Consider the following 13018-nt stretch of genomic DNA (forward strand, 5'->3'; position numbering starts at 1 on the left):
TTCAACTCTCCACCCATCCTTACCTTAACTAATTAAGCCTAGTTTTAAGCTTCAAAGGTAAAATGCCTTCCAGATTTCAAACTATAAGCAGAAGGAGGGATGTGATCATTTTGAGTTATGAGAAGAAAACGTTTCAGGAAGGACTCAGAAGAGTGAGGAGGAGGAATGAGGGCCAAGTTCTTTGGACAGCTCAAGTAGCGGATCGTGTCTGAGCCTGGAAAGCACGGTTTGGGTGGATGAATTACTCTCAGATTACGGAAGGTAAAGAGAGCGGTGAGGAACCGGAGGCTGCCTGGGACCACGGCGTGCTGGAGAAAGAACCTGACTTCCGCATCATGCAGCCATGGGCGACCTTGCCTAATTCCTGGCACAAAGTAACATGCTTTGTTGTGGGGCGGGGGTACCTGGGATTGAACTCAGGGGCACTGGACCACTGAGCCACATCCCCAGCCCTATTTTGTATTTTATTTAGAGGTAGGGTCTCACTGAGTTGCTTAGCGCCTCTCTGTTGCTGAGGCTGGCTTTGAACTCACGATCCTCCTGCCTCAGCCTCCCGAAGTAACATGCTTTTAAGGAGAAATTTCTTGTACCCCTTCCTTTCAATTCTCACCTGAAATGATTTCTTACCCTGCCCCCCGCCCAAAAAAAAAAAGTGGAGGGCTTTGTTTTGATTTTGGCGAGGTTTTTTGTTGTTGTTGTTTTTGAGAGGGGTTATTTGCCATACTGGGGATTGCTAGGCAAGTGCTCTATCACTAAGCTAAATCTTTTTTGGTTTTGTTTGGTTTTGAGATAGCTTCTCCCTAAATTGCCCGGGCTGTCCTCAAACTTGAGGTTCGCCTTGCCTCAGCCTTTGGAGTAGAGGAGATTATAGGCCTGCCCCACAACTCCTTTAAAACGTGGGTGTTGTGTCATACCTGTTCTTGAGAGGTTTGTTTGACGTTATTTGTTTGTTTTTCTGGTGTTTTTGCCCAATTCAAACTTTACTACATATCTTCTTTGCTGAACTAAAACCTAACTTCAAGATACATGGCTTTTTTACTTGCTGTAGCCTAGGGCACAATTCAGCAAAGACCTGAACTGTTTTCTTTGCGTTCCGTGTCATAAAAGCCAAAAATGAAAAATCCCCCCCTTTCCCCATCCTAAACATTTCTTTTTAAACTTACTAGGTAAATGTCCTTCATTTCCTCAGTCTGACCACTTACTGGAAATGTTCTATTAATTGCGAATTTATTCCCACATATTGTGATGCAAATAGAAGAATAGCAAATGGGCAGCTGCATTCATTTAAAATTAGCAGAGGCCCTTGTTCAAGGGAGGGCATATTCAGAGTGACCCAAATTATAATGACATGAAGGCCACAGGTCAAGGCCAAATTACAAATCAATAGGTTTACTTGGGAGAAGCTGGTGTTATGAGCTTGAATTCTCTTTTTCTTTAATTTAACAAGAAAATTTTAACTTGAATTCTTGTTTTTCAAGAAGCTATATTCTATTTTGCTGCATCCAAAAATCTACTATATTCTACATGATAAAGTTTTTGAAATGTGAATGAGTTCCTTTTTTCTTATATGGGTTCTTTCCTACATGTTGAATTCATCCATTTTTTTAAAAAGTTTTAATTGTCATATGTTCTTAATCATATTTTTCTCTAGAGGTTTATTTCGAAAGTTTGGTAAAATATTGTTTTGTGCTTCCATGTACTTTTTATTCCTAACAATGTTTTATTATTTTTCTATAGAAAAGAACTTAATTTGACTGAATCACATTAATGTTACATTGAAGTTCAATAATCTGCTTTAAATGTTATGTCTGACTCAGTGCTGATTAAAAATTAGGGTATAAAGCTGGGCGCAGTGGCAGATGCCTGGAATCCTAGTAATTGAGAGGCTGAGGCAGGAGAACTGCAAGTTCCAGGCCAGACACTGGCAATTTAACCAGACACTGTCTCAAAATAAAAAGGACTGGGGATATAGCTTGGTGGTAGATTATCCCTGGGTTCAATCCTTAGTATTACAAAAAAATAAATAAAAAAGTTTGTGTTTTCTGTAACTTTGTTCAGAAACTTTCAGTAGGGTAGAAAAGGTAGTGATAAAATGGAAAATGCAATGACCAGGGAATCAGGGGTCTAATTTTTCCTTCCCTCCATTGCTTTGAGAAATCACTTCTTTGAATTTTGTGTGCAAAATAAAGAGGTTGGACTAGTAGTGCCTAAAATTCTCAACCACTTAAATATCCATGCTGCTTAAAATTCTGAAGCTTATGAATGTATTTCCTAGCACAATTAGGAAAGTTTTTAAGTTCAAGTTACCTGACATTCCTGTTTCCTCTCTATAGTTCTTCGATGTCTGTGAAGACACACTAGCCAGTCCTGAGGAGGACTGGCCTCAAGATTGATTGCATCACCAGGCACAGTGACACATGCCTGTAATCCCAGCAGCAGGGGAGGCTGAGGCAAGAGGATCACAGGTTTGAGGTAAGCCTGGGTAATTTAGAGAGAATTGTCTCAAAATGAAGTTTGAGAAAGGATAGGGATGTGACTCAGTGGTAGAGTGTTTGTCTAGCATGTGCAAAGCTCTGGGCTTAATCACTAGTAACACCTGAAAAAAATGATTGGTGGTGTCTGAAGACATATTTAAGGCCTGGTTTGGTCCTGTTTAATGCAGCATCATCTATCCTTACTACCAGTTGAGTCTGACCTTTAGTTCTGTTCTGATAACTGGAGCACAGTCTCTTATCTACCTTGACATCTACAGCTCCAGGGAAGGAGGCAAGCAAAGAACATTGAGTCTGAGCTGGGCCTTTGCCTGCCTGCTTCTGGACCCCAGCTCACATTTTGAATTGCTCTCCTTATTGTCTTCCCTTTACCACACTGGCCTCCTTGAACCCAGTCCACTCTCAGATCTACTGCTCTGATTGCTGTTCCTCTTCTGAAAGACTGTCCAGTACCCTTCTGTCCCTGTTGCTCATTCCTTTCCCTCATCCATGTAAATTCTATCTTCTCAGTGACCACATTATTTAAAATTATAACTGTCTTCCCTTTACATCCAGTTTGATTGCCTTTCCCTACTTTATTGCTATGTTTTTCTCTACCATTTATCACTAACTAACATGCTAGGTATTTTTATTATTATTATTATGATGATGATGATGATGATTATTATTATTTGTGTGGTGTTGGGGACCCCAGGGCCTCTCAGTCATGATAGGTAAGTGCTCTTTGATTGAAATACTCCCTTAGCCACCTACAACCCCTCCTTTTTTTTTTTTTTTTTTTTTTTTGGTGCTAGAGATCAAAGCCCAGGCCTCAAACATGCTAGACAAGGGGAAGGACTACCATGTAACTGCACCCCCTGACCCCGTTATTTTGTTTGCTTACCCCATTTATTGTTTGTCTTCCATCACTGGAATTTAGGCTCCAGAGGGCAGGCAAATTTGGCTTTATCTCCAATGCCTATAACTTGGCAGTTGCCCAACAAGTATTCTTTGAATGAATGGCAACAGGATCCTAGCTTGGTATGACAGTCTCTCCAAATGAAGATCCTCCTTACCCATATTGGCACTCCCAGTTCAGTTTCCCTCCTTGAATCTCTCTAGTAATTGTTTCTTTTTTTTCTTTTTTTTTTTTGGTGGTACTGGTGATTGAACACAGGGCCTTGTGCTTGCGAGGCAAGCACGCTACCAGCTGAGCTATCTCCCCAGCCCTAGTAATTGTTTCTTGAATGAAGAAATAAATTTTCCTGATCTCCATGCTCTCCCCCTATCACATTTTGAATTATTCTCCTTATTGCCCTCCATTCAGCCAGACTTACTCTCCACTCAGATCCACTGTTCTGATGGCTGCTCAGCTGTCCTCTGTGTACTGTGTTCTTAGCACGCCCGTAGGGTACACATCAATCTCTGGTTGGATTTTCCTTATGGCTATTAATAGTCTATTTGGATCTTAGTTGTCCCTCTGTTTTCTTTGTTTTTGGTATGGAAAGTGAACCTAGGGGTGCTTTACCACTGAAAGAGATTTTAGAGTCAGGTTTAGGCTCTTGTTTTATAGGTGAAAGGAGACCGGCTTGCAAGCATTCAGCTTGTCCTGGTTTGTGAGAATGGTTATAGCAAAGTCCAGAGTCGGATACAAGGGCTTATTTTTACAATCAACCCAGTACCCTGTCCACATTTTTCTCCCTGCCCCCTGGAATTGAACCCAGAGGTACTTAACTCTGAGCCACCTCCCTAGCCCTTTGCATTTTTTATTCGAAGTCAGGGTCTCACTAAGTTGCTGAGGCTGGCTTCGGACTTGTGGTCCTCCTGCCTTAGCCTCCCAAGTTGCTGGGATTTCGGGCATTCACCACGTCTCTCATGCCTAATGCATGTCTCTTGTACTCTTTCTCCAGTCTTCCCTTCACTCTATTCTGGCCGCCATAGCCCCATTCCAGAAGTTAGCTTTTATTCCTGTGAGCCCAATGAGCCACTTTGTTCAATGACTTTAAAGAAAGTATATATTTGGAGTTAAGGGACTCTTTGTCTGTGTTCTAGAGATTGAAAACAGGACCTCTCGCAAGGCCTAAACCACCAAGCTACGTCACTAGACACTCTTTCTTTCTTTTTTTTTTTTTTTTTTTGATACCAGGGATTGAATGCAGGAGTGCTTAACCACCCAAGCTACAGCACCAGCCTCCACGTTTTTTTTGGTGGGGGTTACCAGGTATTTAATCCAGGAGCACTTAACTGCTCAGCCACATCCCCAACCCTTTCTTTTTATTTTGTATTTTGAGACAGTCTTGCCAAATTGCTTAGAGTCTCACTAAGTTGCTGGTTTCAAACTTGGGATCTTCCTGCCTCAGACTGGGAGTCACCAGAATTACAGGCTTGCACCACCATGCCTGGCTTCTTTATTTTTATTCTTATTCTTTTTAATTTTTTTTTCTGTACTGGAGATTGAACCTAGGGCCTAGTGCATGCTAGGTATGTGCCCCATCACTGAGCCACAATCCCAACCCCCCTTTTTTTTAAGATAGGATCTCAACTGGGCGTGGTGTGCTTCTGGAGGCTGAGGTGGGGGGATCAGGAGTTTAAGACCACTCAACAATTTAGCCAGGCCCTCAGCAACTTAATGAGACCCTGTCTCAAAATAAAAAATAACAAGTACTGGGGATTTGGCTTAGTGGTTAAGTACCCCTGGGTTCAATCCCCGGTACCAAAAAAACACAAAAGATAGGGTTTCCTTAAGTTGTCCAGGCTGAGCTCAGATTTACAATCCTCCTGCTTCAACCTTCTAAGAAACTGGAATTACAGGCATGTTGCCACCAGGCCAGGAAGGGAAAAATAAATTTAATATATCCATACAAGTAAGAAATAAAATAAAACAGCCTGGTGTGGTGGCTACTGGGGAGGCTGACACAGGAGAAATGCAAATTTCAGGCCAGTCTGGGCAATTTTTGCCTCAAAATGAAAAGAATTTTAAAAGTTGGTGGGGCAGTAACACAGGGGTTAGGGATATAGCCCAGTGGTAGAGAGCTTGTTTAGCATGTGTGAGACCCTAGATTCAATCCCCATTACTAGAGGGAAGGAAGGAGAGAAGAAAGACAATAAACATACAGTCAAATAATAATATTCTGTGGAAAAACTTCTCTACCTTTTTTCCTTTTTTTTTTTTTTTTTGTACCAGGGATTGAACACAGGGGCACTTAACCACTGAGCTACATGCCCAACCCTTTTTTGTTTTTTATCTACAGACAGGTTCTCACTAGGTTGCCAAAAGACTGGCCTTAAACTTGCCATCCTCCTGCCTATCTCTGGAATCACCAGGATTATAGGCACGCACCACTGTGCCCTATTTATATGCCATCCTAATAAGAGAAGAGTAGGTGGAGAAAGGAAAAGAAATGATTTCTGGATGAAGAAAGAGAAGAAAGGTCATTTTTGAGAAAACAAATGGCTTTGGGGGCTGGGGAACAGTGCTCGGGGTGAACCCAGGGCCTAGAGCCTACAGGCAAGAGCTCTACTCTACGCTGCACCCCCAGCTCCCAAATGATGTTTTTGTTGTTGTTGTTGTTGTTTTTTTTTTTGGTACTGGGGCTTGAGCCCAGAGGTGCTTTACCACTGAGCTACATCCCCGGTCCTTTTTAATTGAGGCAGGGTATTGCTGAGGCTGGCCTGTGACTTTCAGTCCTCCTGCCTCAACCTCCCCCAATTGCTGGGACAACAAGTGTGCACCACCCCACCACCTTGCCAAGCCCCAGCTGACTTTTTAAAAAGATAAACAGGCCCTTAGGAGAATAGATGGTTTTGTGATAATGTCTTTTAGGTGTGTCATGGAGACTTTTCATCTCTAGTGATAAGGGTCAATTTCCCTGGTTGTTTTCTGGAAAGGGATTTATATCAATTGAGTTCTTTTGAATTCTCTGGGAGGGTCTGCTTTCAATGTGATAAGAGATCTTAAGAACTCAGTGGCTTTTGCTCAAAACAATTTTTTATGTCAAGGTTGTGTGTTTTGCACTTCAGTATCAATAAAGAGGAGCTACAGATACCTGGGACTACATAAGTGAATCTCAGCAGCCTTAAACCAAGTTAAAGAAGCTAAATACAAAAGGCCACGTATCAGAGAGAAGTAAGACATTTTTTTGAAAAGGATCTCATGAGAATGGAGAACAGTGGAAGAAAGGAAGAGGATAGTGGGAAGGAGACATGAGAAAGGGGAAGAACTGCAGAATGAATTGACCAAACTATGCTATGTGCATGTATGAATACGTCACAGTGAACGCCACTTTTATGTAACTATATCTATAATGTACCAACTACAAAATAAAGTAGCCAGGCACTGTGGCTAAGTCCCCAACCCTTTTTATTTTTAGATGGTCTTGCCAAACTGCCCAAGGCATCACTAAATTGCTGAGACTGACCTTGAACTTGCAATCCTCCCACCTAAGCCTCCCAAATGACAGATTACAGGCATGCGCAGAAAAATGATGGGCTGAGAAAAATTAACCTGTTTTAAAAGGGTCGCTTAGCTTATGCTTTCATTTATATAACATTTTGGAAAAGGCAAGATACAGAGACATGAATCCTATCAGGGATGCCTGGAGCTGGCAGTGAAAGTAAAGGAAGAGGACCAACTACAAAGATTGAGAACAAGGTCACAAGGGAATTTTGTGGGTGATGTAAATGATCCCTATCTCAACTCTGCTAAGGACTACACAACTGTAACATTTTTCCAAATTTGTAGAATTGAACAATTCAAAAAGCAAATTTTTACTGAATACAAATTATACTCAATCAATCTTTTTTTTTTTTTTTTTTTTTTTTTTTTTGCAGTACTGGGGATCGAACTCAGGGCCTTGTGCTTTTGAGGCAAGCACTCTACCAGCTGAGCTATCTCCCCAGCCCTCAATCTTATTTTTAAAAAATATAATTGTTGGGCAGGGTGCAGTGGTCTATGTGTAATCTCAGTCACTGGGGAGCTGATGCAGAAGGATCACGAATTTAAGGTCAGCCTGGGCAATTTACTGAGACTGTCTCAACGTAAAAGAAAAGAAAAGAAAAGAAAAAAGCCCAGGAATGTAGTTCAGTGGTAGAATACCCCTGAGTTCAGACCCCAGTACAGGAAAAAAAAAAAAAAAAAGAACTAGGGAGGTGGGTATGGCTCTGTTGTAGAATGTGTGCTTAGCATATCTGGATTCAATCCCCAATACCCAAAAAAGGAAGGATGGAAGGAAGGAAGGAGAGTGGGAGAGAGAAAAAACAATTGTAAATAATTGATGCCAGTTTTTATTGGTGTGGATATTTAGTTATTTGTTAATATTTAGGTAAAATGCTCAGTTTCTTTCACAAAATGTCATTGTCTGAGAATGACATCTTTCCTCCTCACAGAGACCCTACTAATTTATACTAAAAAAAAAAAAAAAATTGGTCACTTCCAGCAGGGCACAGTGGCACAGGTATTCCCAGCCATTTGGGAGGTTGAGGCAGGAGAACTGCAAGTTTGAGGCCAAGCTGGGCAACAAAGGGAGACCATCTCATAATTAAAGGGCTAGGGTGTGACTCCGCAGTAGAGAACCTCTGGGTTCCATCCCAGTACCACACATCATCATCATCACTTCCTATTCTTAAAGCTGCTAAGGTAAGACAGTGGTGTTGGGGCAGGAGGCACATAAGGTAGTATAAAATGGGGTTGACCTTCTTCAGTTTATAACCTAATTGAGGAAGTGAAACATGTTCTGCTTAAGTAAAAGCATGGGCAGTAAGAGCTTTTAGTGTTCCAGGGAGAAATTGCTTCAAGCCCAGGATGAGTAAGGATTTTGTCTTGCCAGAAACTGAGCAGTCTGTAAGTACAGTTTACATGGAGAGTCCAAAGTGCAGAAATCAATGACTTTAAGGTCCTTGTGAATGTGGTCTTCCAGGAGGGACAGAGGTTGTTCCTTCTGAACGATGAAGAGGCAGGAGAAGGGATGCAGAAAGATTCACTAAAACGAGTTGGAATACAGCTAGAGTTACAGTAAAATAGGACTGAAGCTGAAGAGCCTGGGATCGGTATGGGACACACATTTTTATATATGTGGAGGGCTTGTTCCAAGGAGGTATTAAGCAGTGAAGAAGTCTCTTGGAAAAGCACAATCACAGCACTACAATCCAGTTGGAATTCTGGTTGATAGTCAAATGTTAACCTAATCAGATACACTGATTTGGACCCAGATGAAGTCCAAATTCCTGCATTGTGCTTTGTACTTAGAAAAAAAAATTTTTTTTTTTTTCTCATTTTGGTACTGGGGATTGAACCTAGGGTGCTTTACCACTGCGTTACATCCTCAGCCTTTTTATTTTTCTTTTTATTTATTTTTTTAGCTGTCAATGGACCTTTATTTTATTTATTTATATGCAGTGCTGAGAATCAAACCTAGTGCCTCATACATGGTAGGCAAGCACTCTGCCAGTGAACCACAACCCCAGCCCTTCATTTTTTTTTTTAAGACAGGATCTCACTGAATTTCTTAGAATTTGACTAAATTGCTGAGGCTATTCTCAAAGTAATCTTCCTGCCTGAGCCTCTGGAGTCACTGGGATTACAAGTGTGAGCCACTATGCCCAGCAAAGGAATCCTTCTGTAAGAAGTATTCTAGAAAGGAGGAAAATAAAGAGGAAAAAATTGGCACCATTCACTTAAAACTGCCCAGGGAGGATTGAGATGCTGAATCTAGCAGATAAAAATGCATAATCCAGGTTTAGGACAAGGACAATTCACATGGAGTTTCTATAGTATAATAGATATACAGATTACTTATCTCTCCTGACATTAAGTCCATGCTCACTGAGTAACATAATAGTGAGTATAATTCCCCCATCCTTTGATTTAAAGCCACAATTAAGTCATTTATCAATTAGATTTTTTTGTTGTGTGATACCAGGGTCTTTGAACTTATGATCCTCCTGTGTCAGCCTCCTGAGCCACTAGGATTATAGAAAGTGATGGGGGCGGGGGGGGGGGTTTGCTGGGGAGATAGCTCAGCTGGTAGAGTGCTTGCCTCCTAAGCACAAGCCCTGAGTTCTATCCCCAGTACCGAAAAAAAAAAAGTGACGGGCTATCACTTGGTATTGTATAGTATGCATCTGCATAATGCCAGCCATAATCTTATTCCAAGCCTTTACAAATGCAGTTAAATTAAGGATCTTAAAATGAGGAGATCATACCAGATTATCTGTGTGTCTCTTAAATCTAAAGACAAATATCTTTATCAGAGACACAGACCAGAAGGCAATGCTGTTTTATTCAGCAGGAATTTATTAAGCACTTTTCTCTGTTGAACACACAGGTGTGGAAATGGGAGTCAGGCACAGAAACGTAAAAACTTTCTGGTGCCAGACATGTTGGCACATGCCTGTAATCCTAGTGACTCAGGAGGCTGAGGCAGAAGGGTCACAAGTTCCAGTCCAGCCTTAGCAATTTAGTAGTATTTAAAAAAATAAAAAGGACTGGGGATGTAACTCAGTGGTAAAACGCCCCTGAGTTCAATCCCCAGTACAAAACATAGAAAAAACTTAAAATTACAAATTGACTTGCATTATATTTTTATTTGATCAGCGCAGCTCTAGAATGTTATTTTCCTCTACGGAGTTCTGTAAAATGGCTGAGCAGCTTCGTGCCCTGAAATCTCAACCTTTACCTTCTATAAAATAAAACCAGTACAACAGTCAAGTGTTGTGGCACACACCTATAAACCCAGTGACTCAGGAGGCTTAGCAGGAGGATCGAAAATTCCAGGCCAGCCCAAGCAACGTAGTGAGACCCTGTCTTACAAAAAAAAATTTTTTAAGGACTGGGGATCTAGCTTAGTGGTACAGCATTTGTCCGCATGCATGAGGCCCTCTGGGTCCAGTAACACACACACATTATAAAAAAAAAACCTCCAAAATCTGAGGATCCTGAAGTCCCTTATATAAAATGACACTTTCACATATAACCTATACACCAACTCTTTTTTTGGTACTAGGAATTGAATCCAGGTACACTTAACCACTAGCCATGTTCCAGCCCTTTTTATTTTTTATTTTGAGACCAGGTCTTGCTAAGTTGATTAGGGCCTTGCCAAGTTGCTGAGGCTAGCCTCGAACTTGCAGTCTTCTTGTCTCAGCCTCCCAAGTCACTGGGATTATAGGTGTGCGCTACCACGCCAGCCACACAAACTCTTGGATACATTTTACCATGTCTAGATTACTTATAATACCTTATAATGCAAGGTAAATGCTCTGTAAATAGCTGTTACATTGTACTGTTCAGGGAATAATGACAAGAGAAAAAAGTTTGTACATGTTCAGTACAGACATAATTTTTTTTTTTTTATTGTTTTCTATCCACTGTTGCTTGAATTAATGGATGAAGAACTTGAACATATGGAAGACCAGCTTTGTGAGTCTGGGAAGCAAAGTAATACAGGAGAGAAAGTACAAACTGAGTCAGACAGACCTAGGTGAAATCCTGACTTTGCCATTTATACCTTAAGCTAGGTGTGGTGGCACATACCTGTAATCCCAGTTGCTTGGGAGGCTTAGGCAGGAGGATTGCAAATTCAAGGCCAGCCTCAGCAACTCATGATATCCTGTCTCAAAATAGAAAGGACTGGGTATGTAACTCAGTGGTAAAGTGCTTGCTTATCATGTGCAAAATCATGGGGTCAATCCCCAAAACAGCAACTTGGGAGGCCAAGGCGGGAGGATTGCAAGTTCAAAACCAGTCTCAGCAACTTAGTAAGGCCCTGAGCAACTTAGCAAGACTCTATCTCAAAATAAAAAATCAAAAGTACTGGGGAAGGATATATAAAGAACTCAAAAAACTTAACACCAAATAACAAATAACCCAATCAATAAGAGGGCTAAGGAATGAACTAAACAGATACTTAATAGAAGAAGAAATACAATCAATCAACATGAAAAAATGTTCATCATCTCTTGCAATTAGAGAAATGCAAATCAAAGCTCTAATATTTCATCTCATTCCAATCAGAATGGCAGTTATCAAGAATACAAGCAAGGGGCTGGGGAGATAGCTCAGTCTGTAGAGTGCTTGCCTTGTAAGCACAAGGCCCTGGGTTCGATCCCCAGCACCCAAAAAAAACAAAAAACAAAAAGAATACAAGCAATAATAATTGTTGGCAAGGATGTGGGGAAAAGATACACTCATGCATTGTTGGTGAGACTGCAAATTGATGCAATTACTCTGGAAAGCAGATTCCAGAGTATGGAAGATTCCTCAGAAAACTTGGAATGGAACCACCATGTGACCCAGCTAACCCACTCCTCAGTTTACACCCAAAGGACTTAAAATCAGCATACTACAGTGACATAGCCATATCAATGTTTATAGCAGCTCAATCTACAATAGCAAAACTATGGAACCAACCTAGATGCCCTTTAACAGATGAATGGATTGAAAAAATGTGGTACATATACACAATGGAATATTACTCAGCCATAAAGAAGAATGAAATTATGCAATTTGCAGAGAATATCATGCCAAGTGAAATAAACCAACCACAAAAAACCAAAGGCTGAATGTTTTCTCTGATAAGCAGATGCCGATCCATAGTGGGGGGTGGGTAGAAAAGAATGAAGGAATTTTGGATTATTCAGAGGGGAGTGAGGGGAGGGGTGAGGCAGTGGGGATGGGAAGGATAGAAGAACGAGACAGACATTATTATCCTATACACTTGTTTGAAAAAAAAAAATTTTAATTGTATAAAAAAAAGAAAAAAGGGGCTGTGGCTCAGTGGTAGAGCGCTTCAGTGGATTCAATCCTCAGCACCACATGTAAATAAATAAATAAAGGTTCATCAACAACTAATAAAAATATTTTAAAAAGGAAAAGAAAAGAAAAAGACCAGTAATACCACTCTGTGCTTAAGCATCCTGAATTCAATTCCTGGTACAAAAAAAAGAGAGACCTTAGGCAAAACCCCTTAATTTTTCTCAGTTTCAGTTGATTTTGGTTTTTGTATGAAATAATTTTTTATATTTAGAAAATGCTATAACTCTCAGTTATATCTACAATGAGACATCTAAAATTATTTTTTAAATTTATTTCTTTAAGATATAACAGGCTTATTATAACCTGTTTCTTAACTTTTACTGTTAATATTTATGTTTTCCAAATAACTCTATGAGACATAAACCAAATATTCATTTTTGCCAGATGCAGTAAATGAGGCAAAAAATATGAACTGACTTGCTTTCCTTCCTGGAATTACCGAGCAGTTATGATTGGGTAAACCCATCTTCAGTTGAAAATATCATAAGTGAATATGTTAGTCAGCTTTTCTTGCTAGTTATTTTTGTTTTGTTTTGTTTGTGGTGCTGGGGATTGAACTCAGGGTCTCCCCCATGCTAACTCATGCTCTACAGCTGAGCTACACCCCAAACCTCAGTTTCTGAGTCTGGGGAATCAGTTAATAATACTAACTTAACAAGACTGATGTGTGAGCCAAATAATATCACAGAGAGAGAACACCTGGCCTGGTGCATACTGTTTGCTCCATAAATGTCAG

This window comes from Sciurus carolinensis, chromosome 10, assembly GCF_902686445.1.
Source record: "Sciurus carolinensis chromosome 10, mSciCar1.2, whole genome shotgun sequence".
In the NCBI taxonomy this organism is placed as follows: domain Eukaryota; kingdom Metazoa; phylum Chordata; class Mammalia; order Rodentia; family Sciuridae; genus Sciurus; species Sciurus carolinensis.